This window comes from Melospiza melodia, chromosome Z (genome assembly GCF_035770615.1).
Source record: "Melospiza melodia melodia isolate bMelMel2 chromosome Z, bMelMel2.pri, whole genome shotgun sequence".
Lineage (NCBI taxonomy): Eukaryota > Metazoa > Chordata > Aves > Passeriformes > Passerellidae > Melospiza > Melospiza melodia.
Genome location: NC_086226.1, coordinates 41,496,820 through 41,509,818, shown reverse-complemented (window position 1 = coordinate 41,509,818; position 12,999 = coordinate 41,496,820).

Sequence of the window (12,999 nt, the reverse complement as noted above, 5' to 3'; positions counted from 1 at the left end):
CTTAGGGAAAAGACTCAGAATCAACATCCCTCTCATCCTCTATTTATGCAAGCTGCAAATACCATAAGGCAAATGGCTCCCCTGAGAAATGGCATACTAAATTCTCTCCTGATGTTGCACACTTTTAACAAGAGTTATAAAGTGGCACGATCTTAGCTGAGCATTGGAAATACATCTCTTGTTCTAGATCATGCTGTTCCTGGCTTAATAGCACTCTTGAAAAGGTTATCTGGCCTTTTTAAAGAAATGCATAGTAATGATTCTTTTTTGGGTTTTTTTGCAGTGCTAACATGGAGCATTTTTACCTCCAGTAATGAATCTCTCAGTGATAATTCTCATTTCACAGATAGTAAAAAGCCACTTGGTCCAGTTTCACTACAAATTCAAGAAATTCAGTCGTCTCCAAATTGTTGTGGTGCTCACATAAGTCCTGCCTTGCTTGTAGTGACCACTGTCACAGGAATAGAAATGCTCAGCTCCTCATGGACACACTCAGCACCCAGCGAAACCTTGCTCTCTCTGACTCAGCTGTGATTACTCACCCCTGTCTGTTAGGGGATTAGTCTCACCTTTGGTTTACCACAGAGTTTCCCCACTGCTACTTACATAAACCATTTTTATCCCACTGATATTTGTGTTTTCAACATTGTCTATTAAACAATGAAGAAAAAATTAGCCTTTAATAGGGATCCTGGCAAGGGTCCAAAATCCCCCAGCCTTCTTCCCTTTATGCAGGCCTAAAAAGAATGATTGCAGGGAGATATACTGATATAATGTTTTAGCTGTAGTGATATTAGGTTTTTCCATCCATTAACTTTTACTGATACTTGAATAAAGTAGAAGGAGATAGTACTTTGTGTGTAGGAACTGGAAGTGGTACAGGACTTCAATAGCAAAGATGCTTCAAGTAGATAATCTAGAATTATTCTAAGTTGCAACATGAGCTTGCATGCATCAAATAAGGTAATTGCAAGTTGAGAAAATTTATGTGTCAAAACTATATGCTGAAATACAGCTGTTTTGGGGAGATCAAAACACAGAGAAGTAATTTCCCCCTTTTTTTGTCAGCTCAGTTCATAAAGCAGGAGGATATGTTAATGGAATAGCATAGATTTGTTATCCTGAATGTTGATTCTTGAGATTCACTGAAAATATTTGTACCATTTAACCACAGGGTGCCAGCAACCAAAAAGGGCTGATGAACCATCAGTCTGGGCAAGTGTTGACCTGCTGGCCGCCTCTGTTCTGTACCAGATCTCTTCAGTACAAAACCTGGGCATGTTTCAGAGTTTCTTCCAGGCAGCATGGATCAGCCTGCATGTGACTAGCTTACTCTGCCAGAAATCAAACACCAGTATGACACAAGGGACAAGAGTTGTAAAACCACGTTATGACCGTGGGTCAAACTAACATTTCCAATATTAAAATAGACAACAAACATGTGGCTGGAAGATGTCATCCAGCTTAGGTCAACAAAGGGTGCTACCTCCATGCTACCCCACCTCTGCTGCTCCCTTTACACCAGCCTTGCTGAGAATGCTGCAGAAGCTGATGTCAATGCTGGGGCACACATTCAAATGTGCTGGGCAGTACCAGGTATGCTCTGGAGAGGTCACTGAGCCCCAAGACCTAGAGGCCCAGATGGCCTGGGTGTTTCGAGACTGGGGTGGCCTCAGTGACCATATGAGACTATTCAGAACTGGCCACTGTGTTCAACAAGATGCTGCCAGCTCCTGTGCAGACAGCTGTGTCCCCAAAGGGGTGGGAGATCTGAGATTCGTCTCAGATCCTTTATCTTTATTGCATTAGTTGACTTTCTTGTTCTTCTGAGCATGCCTAGTCTGTATCTTTTGCCAGTGAGCTGAGCTTTTGACACAGAAATCCACAAGATGGGTGACCTTAAAAGTACCATATGACCCTGTGATACCAGAGAAAGTCAGAAAAACAGGTTTAAGTGTTTTACACCTGAATTTTGCTTGCAATGAAGCTAAGAATAGGAGATGCCAGAAATGGAACTGGGGTCTCTGTCTTTGCTGTTGTTCCCTCTCATGGTCTCTGCATGTTTGTTTTGTCTAAGGCTCCACAGTTAAAAGGATGCATCAGCTTCCCCCCTCATCTTTCCTCTAGAGATGATTTCTTAATAAATCCCTCAACTGATGAATAAACATTAACATTGATTAAATGAAAACCATTCTTGACATTTCAGATGCCTTTTACTTCATTGCTAGTATAGGAATGGGAATGAAAAGTGGTTTGTGTGTTCTGTAAGAAAGCTGTGCTTTAACAGCAATTGTTTTCAAATTACAAAGCTAGTAAAGATCTCCATTCCATCCCCTAAATCTTATTTAACTTTCAAAGGAGGAGAGCAGGCTATTTATCTTACTGAAAAACTTGATTATATCTTATCCATTACATGGCAAAGACCAAGACCAGGGTACAAGAACAGAAAGAGCCAACAGCAGCACCAACATTTTGAGCTCCTGAATGCAATTACTACTAGTCTTTCATGACTAGAGCTGACCAAAGTGGTTTTTTATTGGCTGTGAATATCTTTTTACTCCTAGGAGCAAGAAAATCTCAGATTAGTATCTAAACGCTCCATTATTTTTTTTCTGAGTGTTTGTGAGTCATGGAAATAACTGTTGTTTGTTTTCTCACTTGGGGTAAATGACCTCCAAGACTGTACAATGGGGAGGATAAACAATTAAGAACATTTAAAACTCATGTTTACTTCTAACCGCTGCTCAGTGCATTTCTTAACAAATGTGGTTAAAAGGCACATTCATGACATTTTGATGTTTAAAAGAAACAAATACTTTTTGTGCACGGGAGAAGGAAGGGGGTTGGTATTCAGTGCATCTGAGCTGTTACTTCAAATTTCTGAAAGCTATGTCATGTTCAATTAGCTTTCATTTTTTTTCAATTTAAGATACTTTACTTCAAATCTGGCTGTTCAAGATATTTCAGTGCCCATTTAATGTATTAATTATTTGAGTCAGAGGTGAAGTTAAAATGCCAACATGATTCAGGTTTCAACTAAAACATTTTCCATTAGATATTAGCATAACATCATTGTAAAGTCCCATTTTAAAGCCACTTAGTCACTAATAAAGTAATAGAAATCACCTTTATAATAGTTCTAGAGTAGACCAAGAGAAGAAACTGAAGACAAGAAAGCCATATTTGTGGAAAAGGAAATGTTTGCCATGACCTTGACATTAGTGAAGGGAAAAGCCATTTTGTCCTCTTTCTGACCGACACCTCGCCTTCCTGAGCTGCAAACCAAACTTTGCATGTTGCAAGAAGCCCATGGTGATGGAGAGGCTTTTTGGCTCCAGAATCACATGTCTCCAGGTGAGACAACTTCTGGGACCTGCTGCCTTCCGCACAGGAAACAGATCTTAATATTAGCTACACTTTAAGGCTAGATTAAATTGGCTTAATAAACAGATAGTAAAGGTTGAAGAAGTTAGCAGTGGTATATGGAAGCAGCTCCTGAGAGCTGAGAATAACTGCACTTCCCAGGTTCTTCCCAGCCTCCCCAGGTCCATGGGAGTTTTCTGGCTACCCTTGGCAAGCAAGGCAGGCCCTTGGCTCCAGTCTCATCACAAACAGCATGGTCTCCCAAACTGAGAGCCACTGCACCTGCCCCTACCTTCTACTTGCCTATGGTGGTAAACACAAGTCCTCTCCTGGGGGCCATTGGCATGTGCTGGGACTTCTTGCAACCCTTGGCTCTGGTAACTGGTCCAGACACCTATCTAACTGCCTGGCTGCATCACAGCAGAAGCAGCTGTGATGCAGCAAAAACATTTTGAAACCTATCTTTTCTGCTGGGGAAGGGCTTGACTGACTGTGTCACCTGGGACGGGGTACTGGAGATCTCACCTGGTTACTTCCCACCACCCAGTGACACAGGGGCAACACTGTACAGCAGAACAGGAAAATGAAGCAGAATTATTTTATTTTTTTCTTTTTCCTAGCTATTGTCAGAAAATGTTGGACAGACTCAAACAGGAGGCTCACAGTGTTATGGTAAAATGGGGCTGCATGCTGAAGGTGGAAATGCTTGTTGGCATTGCAGAAGAGGTGCCTTTGGAGGTTATGACCCAGCCAGAAAGTCCTTCCAAATTTCAAATTAATCACTTAGCTGTAGGTGTGACAAAGCCCACAGATCCAAGCTGATGTCTTTGGATTCTCTGAAGAATCAAGGACAGATGAGGACTGAAATTAAATAAAACCCTGAAAGTATCATATAAGCCCATTTCTCCAATGTTGTCTCTTGAATTCGCTCAAATGCTCATGAAACTAAATGTTTATGAGTTCATAGTGTTTGGGTTTTTATATATCTGCTGTTTTTCTCAGGTGTTAAGACAAAAACCCTAAATCAGATGAGTATTTCCTGATATTCATGTATTACCAGTCATGAAGGTATCCTTGAAATGGGTCTATTCAGTTTTGGTTCCCTAAAGAGCTGAACACAAGCAATTGTGTAGAGGCAGCACACGTAGCTGTGAATCTTTCCCCATGGGAAATCATGGGAAGTGTTTTGGTAAGATACATGTAAGTTTTCCTTGAAAAGATGATTCAAAAGAACAATTCATATTCCAAATAGTCATTGTTCTCCTGATGAACATCTCCTGAAGCATTTCTTATTAGGTAACTAAAGAAAAAACAAACATCCTTAGTTCCATGAAAAAATCCAGAGGAAAAGCTCTAAAAAATGTATTTTTGTCAACTAATTAGCTAAGGCTGTAACTTCACACAATTAAATATATCACAACAGTTATACAGTGGAAGACATTATTTTTGCCTTTTGAATACTTCAGGTTTAACAATTTGTACCTTAAGGAGAAAAATCATGTAGGAAGTATGAAACTTTATCAGTCAGAATCTTAATAAAAAGGCCCAGAGCTCACAGGAATGCAGAGTTTTCCTTCATTTCCCCTTTTTGGCCCTCACACCAGCTTTTCCCAAGAGCTACCAAATATGTCTTCCACTATTGCTCTTTTATGCCAGAGTCTTACCATTCCACAAAACAAATTGGAAAAGCACTACATACATTCATCAGCTAGTCTAGAAATCAAGCCTGGTTATTTCAGGTTTAGATACAATCTTGCAGAGAAACTTTTAACTTTCACATTTTAGGAAAATATCCCATATTTCTTAGGATGTAGCTGTCACTTTAATATGAATGTCCCAAAAGAAATATATTTTTATGTAGCATAATGACATTTTTTCATAGTATCTGCTTCCCAATTCCTTGCACATATTTTCTGCAGTGCTACCTTCTCTGCTTGCTGGGTGATAGCTTTGTGATGGCATTGGTGAAGCAGATAAGGGGAGGAGGGGGAAATGAGTCTCTACAATTTACAGGTTTTAAAAATGATTAGTTTATTTCTCTTATCGTACATTTTATGTATGGGGCTTCTTCTGGAAACAAGTATCTGAGTCACCGGAATGAAATTTCAGCGTGAATCCCCTGTGATTTATATTTCTTTTTTTAGCCCACTGTATGGAATAATACAGATTGTTTTAACTTTGAATTGTTATTTAGAACCATAGAATAATAGAATTGTTTAGGTTGAAAAAGACCCTTAAGATCCTGAAATTCGACCATTGGCCCAGCACAGCCAAGTCTACCATTAAACCACATACCAAGTGCCACATCTACATGTCTTTTAAATACTTCCAGAGATGGTGTCTCCACCACTTCCCTGGAAGGCCTGTTTCTATATTTTAGAACTCTTTGCGAGCAAAAAAAATTCTAATATCCAGTTAAACTTCTCCTGGTGCAACTTGAGGCCATTTTCTCTCGTCCTATTGCCTCTTGGGAGAAAGCCACCACCCACCTGGCTACAATCTTCTTTCAGATAATTGAAGGGAGTGATAAAGTGTCTCATGAGCCTCTTCTTCTCCAGGCTAAACAACTTTTTATATTTCTACACTTAGAAGCTGGATTTTATGCGAAGATTTCTATTATGACTACTTGCTCTCTCAGGTATTCATAAAAATGTGTATTTTTTATTTATCACTAACAAATAAGACAAAAACCTCTTCTTTAATACCTATTAGAGAAGAACTATCCCTTCATTACTCTGTTTTTGAATGCAATTCCTCCAGAGTAATTGTTTCAGGAATTGTTCCCTTTTTCCTGGATGCTGTTTCTACATTCCCTGCCTTTCTTTAGGCAATGATGACAAACACCATCATCTTTTGTACTGTGACAAACCTACAATACTTCTCCATATGACGATGCAGCAAAGTTATGCAAAAGCCACCAACACAGATCAGCTCAGCCTTGGTTGTCCAAAATGGATTTTTGGAGCCTGTAGACAGATACTAAAAGTAATGGGACCATTTACAGTCATTCATAAGCACAGGGACAAAAAGTTTGCCTGTTAACATTACTGTGCAAAAGGATGGCAACAGCTCCAAATGTTTGTGGCCTGCAGAGTGCTAATTGTTTCACAGAAGTTGTCTTGCTATCACTTCTTTTTTTCTGTGCTAAGTTATTCAACATACGTTTTTGTCTCGTCCAGACCATATTTTAATTAGTCCCAAGCAGATGATTAAGAACTGGAGTTTTGTCTCTGAAAAACTTTGAGAGCTCCCTGACATCTGGTGGAGGATAATGATTAAGACTCATGAGCTTCTTGAAACACTTTTCCACACAGGTCTGAGTCATGCTTTCAGCCCAAGATGAGAGCTTGCTTGGTAAATAGAATCTGAAGAATAGGCAAAAGAAGTTGTGTCACTGCTTTCTCCTAACTTCCAGTATTGGTAACTTCCAGCATTAACACTACTTATTCGCAAGCATCTGGCAGCCAAGTCCTTGAAGACATGTTTGAAGCAGAAGGGGAGAGCACCCAAGCTGCTTCAGTCTGGAGCTCAATCTCCATTTTGGTCAAAGATCAAAGATCCTGCACAGACAGGAAGAAGTGATGATGATTTGGAAATATTTCAGCTGGTATTTCATTAAAGATATATCATTCACAGAATAATAAATGGACGTATCTCTCCAAAGTGCCTAAAAGAGTAAGATCGTCTGTTTAGGATCTTTCCAAGGAAAATTAATGATGTATTGAAATAGGGTAGCAAATTCATACAACCTTGTAATCAACTGACAAGCTGGGCTGTAGTATCAACAACAGACATCTTTTATCACACATCAAAGAAAGGAAATCTGTATTTGTGAACATGAAAAAGATATATGTGAAAGAATTGGCAAGCCAATTGAAACAGACCCGTGACTAGTGTGCAACTCAGAAATATAATTCTGCTGTATATAAAAAAAATATTTTTCTGAGACATTCCTATCATAGTGACAGCTACGTGACAAAAATATGGCACATTTTTGTAAATGTTTTTAATGCAGAAATTGAACATTACTCTGTGAGAGCCTGATAATGCCGAGGAAAGATGGTCACTCAAGAGTCAAAACTAAGGAAGAACTGAACCAACATAATAAGGTATAAATAAGAGCAGAGGCATTTTGGGTTCCATTTTCCAGTATTTTTCTAATATATTGTAGCAGGACTTCTACCATGGAAGAGCTTATCTGTTTTGTCTATCAGCTGGTGTAATAACTCAGGGCATTTTCCCCCTCACATGAATCTGCTAACTGGTGAGATAACCCAGGCTGGACAGCTCTTCAGTTGTGAGTTATCTCTTGCCTTGAGAGCAAATTGAAGGTAGGTAAGCCTTGTGTTTCTGACTGACCAATACTTCACTTTACAAAATACAAAAGCCACCCAAAACTTCCTCAAAGCAAAAGTCTTCTGCACATTCCCTGGAAATGTGTGGGCATGCCTCTCCTCAAAATGAGGACACCTGCCTTGAGTGACTTTCCTGGGAAGTGAGTGAAAGGAAAGTCGTGTGTTCTGTCATCAGTTCAGTGGTAAGTTGCACTGGTTTCCTAAGTCTGTGCTGTTTCTTCACTACCTGTAATATAGGTACCTTCATCACGCAGTGTTTATGTATGCACTAGCCGTTCTTTTGTTTATCCTGTGGTGTAAATAGTCTGTTAAAATCTTTTGTTTGTCAATCTTGTGTACATAATTCATTTCATAATAGACCTAATTGGCCATCCTTAAGAACTTGTGAATGAGAGCAATTTGGTGTGCATGCAGGTCACCTCAAATAAGGCTACTGCTGGAAATCTGAACCTAAGGTAGGAGCTCTCACTCCATTCCTAACATATATATATATTAAACATACATTCACATAATTTGGTGCAAACTTGGGAGATTCTCATGGCATCATTAAGGTTAGGCAAGACCTCCAAGATCATCAAGTCCAACCACCTTTCTGTGTGTGATCCTCAGATTGTGCAGGAGGAAAGAAGGTAAGGGCAAAGACCAGTGGACATTGAAGTAATGTGACAAATCGTGTATAATCTGGTTTGGCCTCATTGCTGACTATGTTCTGGGCATGAATTTGCTCTAAGGATTTCTGAGAGTCCCTTATGATTTGAATTATCCTTCAATCCCATAATCAGACACCGACTCTATGGACATTATTGCTGAAAAGTGGAGATCACTACATTTTCCTGAAATCAGTCAACACAACTCATGCAATTTTAAAATTTCACTTCATTTATAATTTTGATCTCAACATTTAGTGTGTACCTCCAGTTCTGAATAAGAGGGATGACTCCAGAGATGGCTATCTCAAAATACAGCATCTCTTAAGTGTTAGGGTTGGAGTCAGATTTGCATTCAGATGGAGCACAGCCCATTGGTACCTGTCATGGCTTGACAAAAAAGTTTTACCACATCATAGAGCTCTAGGCATGTGACTGCATTTTAAAGATTATTTTAAGAAAGCAAGACACCTACATCTGGAACCATACAATATCTAATATTGTATGCAATATCCTAATTTAACTTTCACTTAAATTATGCAGCTGGGGATTTAACTGGAGCAATTATAAGCTACAGTGGTGGCCTACCTGTCACCCACAGCCTTGAACTCACTTGTGACGGGAAGAAATCTGATCTTTGATTCAAACAGACACAGCACAAATAATTTCCTTTGGTCTTCCTAAGAGAAGCCAGTTCCCAGCCTGAGCAGCTGGGGTTGGATTTAAGCCCAAAAAAGGCTGAATGGATGGATTTAGGGACAGAGTCATAAAATGACTAATCGAAACAGCAGTGCCTAGCCCTCTCAATAGTCACATGCTGTACTGACATTTTCAGGCAGGTCAACTCCAGGTGGCCCAGTTACTCAGTGGCATTCAAATAAAATCTTACAATGTGGCCCTATTAGGTCCAATCATTAATACCCATTTTCGCCAATGCTAAAACACTTAGACGAGGCTCCAGGTGACTGTGCAAGATCTCCAGATGAGAACCAGTAATGAATGTACAACCTGCTGAGTAATGAGGCCATTTCTAGCTAGAGTTGAATGTTTACTTGGGAGTAATCTTATGGTTCACTTCACCTGAAAACCTTCTGGATTGAAAAATGCAGATGCGGCCTTAGTGGATTGCAAAGGGAAACATCACCTAAAACACTCTGCAAGACTCTAAATTTTAAAAATTTTTATTTCAAAGGATTTCATAGAGCAATCACTGCATGGAAAGACATTTACTTGATTAGATTTTCCAGGAAGAAGCATCTTATTAGCATAGTTACTTTTTGGCTATAGGGAAACCAAGTAACTTGTGGGATATTACCATGACCCTTCACCAGGGTGACTGAAAAGATGAGTTACAGGCACTGATAACATCTGCTTGGAGTACTGGATGTTAAAGTTTTGCAACTTCTTATAGCTAAGATGGATTTCAAGCTGCCCTACCATTTTATTTGGGAAAAAAACCTAAACAGTCTGGAGCTGAAATCTTACATAACAGAGACAAATGTTTTCAGTAACCTGGGTACATAGAGAACTATGTGCACTGGCTTGTGCGGGCTTGTAGGAAGTCTGCAATGACTGCTCATGCCCTGCATGTGTACAGCATGCCTACTCTCAGCTAGAGACACCTTCACCCAGGACTGATGTGTCCTTACACACCTTGTTGTGTTGGGTTCTGTCAATCTTCTGCATCTGTAGGGCATTTCAGGGGAACTGTTCCTTCTCATTTCTTGTGACCTGGAAGATCTTTGTGGACCAAAGGCCTCTGATCATACAAACAGAAACTTCTTTGTCCCTCCAAATCCAGCCTCCTCTTTTCCTCTTTCAGTCAGTGACTGGCGGATTTTCTGGCTATGATAGAAAGTACAAGCCTGACTATCAGATGACTCACCCCGTTGTGAGCCCATTTAGAACTGCAACTCCATTTGTGCTCACAGGCCAGGGGCTGGGACTCACCCAGAGGGGCAAAATAAAGCTCGTATCACCTTGGAAAAGCCATGCTGTCCATGGCATGTGCTTGCACTGCAGTCAACCAGCACCTAACAGGATCAAAAGGCTTTTCTGAACAGAATAGAACAACCATATTTTCAACCACTGTAGTCAGGTATCTGTGAGGTATCTTAAGAACCACCATATGCTTACACACAAAAGAAGCTTCTATTTTATTTACAGAACAACTCTGAATGTCAATCCTTTGTGAATATCACCACATTTATATACCAATTCTGTGTAGGGGTAACTTAAGGAAACAAGATCCATATATGTAACTTAATGCTTCATTTGCTGTTTTGAAGAGAAGTATGCGAAACTTTTCACAATGCGCTTAAGCTAGTAAGCAAAGCAGAAGGCAGACACAGTTTGTCACATGTCTTCAATACTTTAGCATTGGCTTTCTAATCTAGTTAGGAAAGCAACTGAAGGGATATCACAGCTGTTCCTTGTGTGTGCTGGATGCTTTATTAGATGTGCCTCTGAAGCTTTATCTGTGCCCTACAGTGTGTCTTGCATTAGCGATTTACAGAGTGGTTGCTAGCAAGCAGGTTTATTTACAAAGCACAGTGATAGCCCTGGAGGTGTTTGTTACCAGTTCTGGGAGTGGCTCAGCTGTGCTACTGTGATACCTGCCCAAGTTAAATTACTTTTCTGTGCATGGACCAGATCCAAGTACATTAAAGGCATCAGCACAAGCTAGCTCTACCTTAAATCTGTCACTAAAGAATTTGAATTCCACCTACAGGTAATGTGTTGAGTTTTCCTTGACTGAAGACATAGAATGAATGCATACAAGCATATGCTAATTATCTAAAGCAAGTTAGTCTCTGGTTAGTCTGCAGTGTTTTGAGGTTAAAAAGTTCGAGACATCTACTGTTCCATACGTGAAATTTGTGGTTAGTCACAGATGATGGAGGAAGAAGAGTGACATATCTTTCCTGAGTCCAAACACAAAACCATGCTGTGCTCAGGTCTGAACTGCGCTTCTTCATGGCCACCAAACCCTGCATGTCACCCTAATGATAAGATCATGCAGCTGTAAGGAGCAACACACTTTTCTCTGAGAGACAGAGCATCTCAGCAGCCCATGTGAGTACTCAAATACTCCCCCCCCCCTACAAATTTTGCTATAAATCCCTGAAAAAAATCTCATTAATCTCAAATTCTGACCACAACATCTCAGGAAAACTCGTCTCAAGAGGGGAGAGTCACAAGAGTCTTGCAGAATCCTCTCACACACATTCAGTATTTGCATACAGCTATGTGAGGGCAGGGAAGCACTAGGCACGCTTGTGTAACTCCAGAAGTTGAGGAGAACCTTGTGGGGCTGAACAGTGATACATCACAGCTGCATTGCCACTAACAAATTCAAGCACCTACAGGGACAGTCCTGAGCACAATTCCCCAGGCCAGCACACTTGTACGCCCCGCTGGCCGTAACTGTGGCCCCCTGCTCCTGCACAGGAAGGGAGGACCCTACCGGCCACCCTTGCCCTGAGGTGGTGGGCAGCTGGCAGAGGAGCCAGTGCCTCTTGGCTCTGGCTATGGCCAAGGTGAGAGCATGATGAGCCCAGAACCACAAACGATGTGCTTTTCCCTTCCCCATTCAATTTCTGCACGTGCCAGAGGCACTCACAGAACTATGTGGCTGGGGCCGTGTAGGATGCAGCCACTGCTGCAGCTGTGGCCTTTGCCCGCTCTGTCAGCTCTCTGCTCCTGAGAGAGGGACTGACTGACCTTCCATTTTGTTCAGCAAATCCGGGTTTGAGGGCCCAGTGGCTGCTGATAGCTTTTGAACAAGCGAGACGCTTGCCCCAGGTACGAGATCTGAGCCTTGCAGAAAAGATCTTTTCCATTAGCTGTAACAACCTGCACTCAGGCCTGGCAGTCCAGCTCTCTAGCTCCTTCACATAACCTCACAGGGTATCAGAAAGACTGGGGAGAGAGAAAGGATCAAAGTGATCAGGGGGAAACTTCACCATCCCATGGAACAAAGTGGTCTGAGATGCTTGATTATAAGGAATAATGTTTGTGTTGTGAAATTTTCCAGTTTTCTCTGAAGAGCTGTTGGACAAGGGTGCACGTATCAAAGTCACAGACTTTTGTCACTGACAGCCATCAGGTCCCTTCAAGACTTTTAATGGCTTGAGAATATATTTATTTCTCAATACATCATAGCTGTTGAAATAAGCTCCTAATTCTTGTCCAGTTTCACATCAAAATCACCCATTGTTTTTATCTCTCTGTCCTCATCGCTACTTTAGCAAAAGATAAATTATTTGCTATTAAAGTATCCTGACAAATCTAGCTAGCACAGAGCGGATTTTTTCCCCTCTCATCTGAAAAGCTATTAGTATGCTTCTCAGGGTAGAGGTGATTAGTTTATACTGGCAATGTAGTAACAAAATTCTCTCCTCAACCCTCCCATTATGCAGGGGAAAAACATAGATGATTGCGCTAGAGTTATGATGCTGGGACTGATTACTGACCAAGAAGTCATTTGAACAGAGGCAAGACGGTGAGTAGCATTGCGGTTTAATACTACAGTATTAAATGAGTAGCTGCATTCTGAACATCACTATGAGCAGAGACTTCTAGAAGTGTTTGTGCTCCATCTGCAGTGAAAAAGAGGACTGCTGAATGACTTG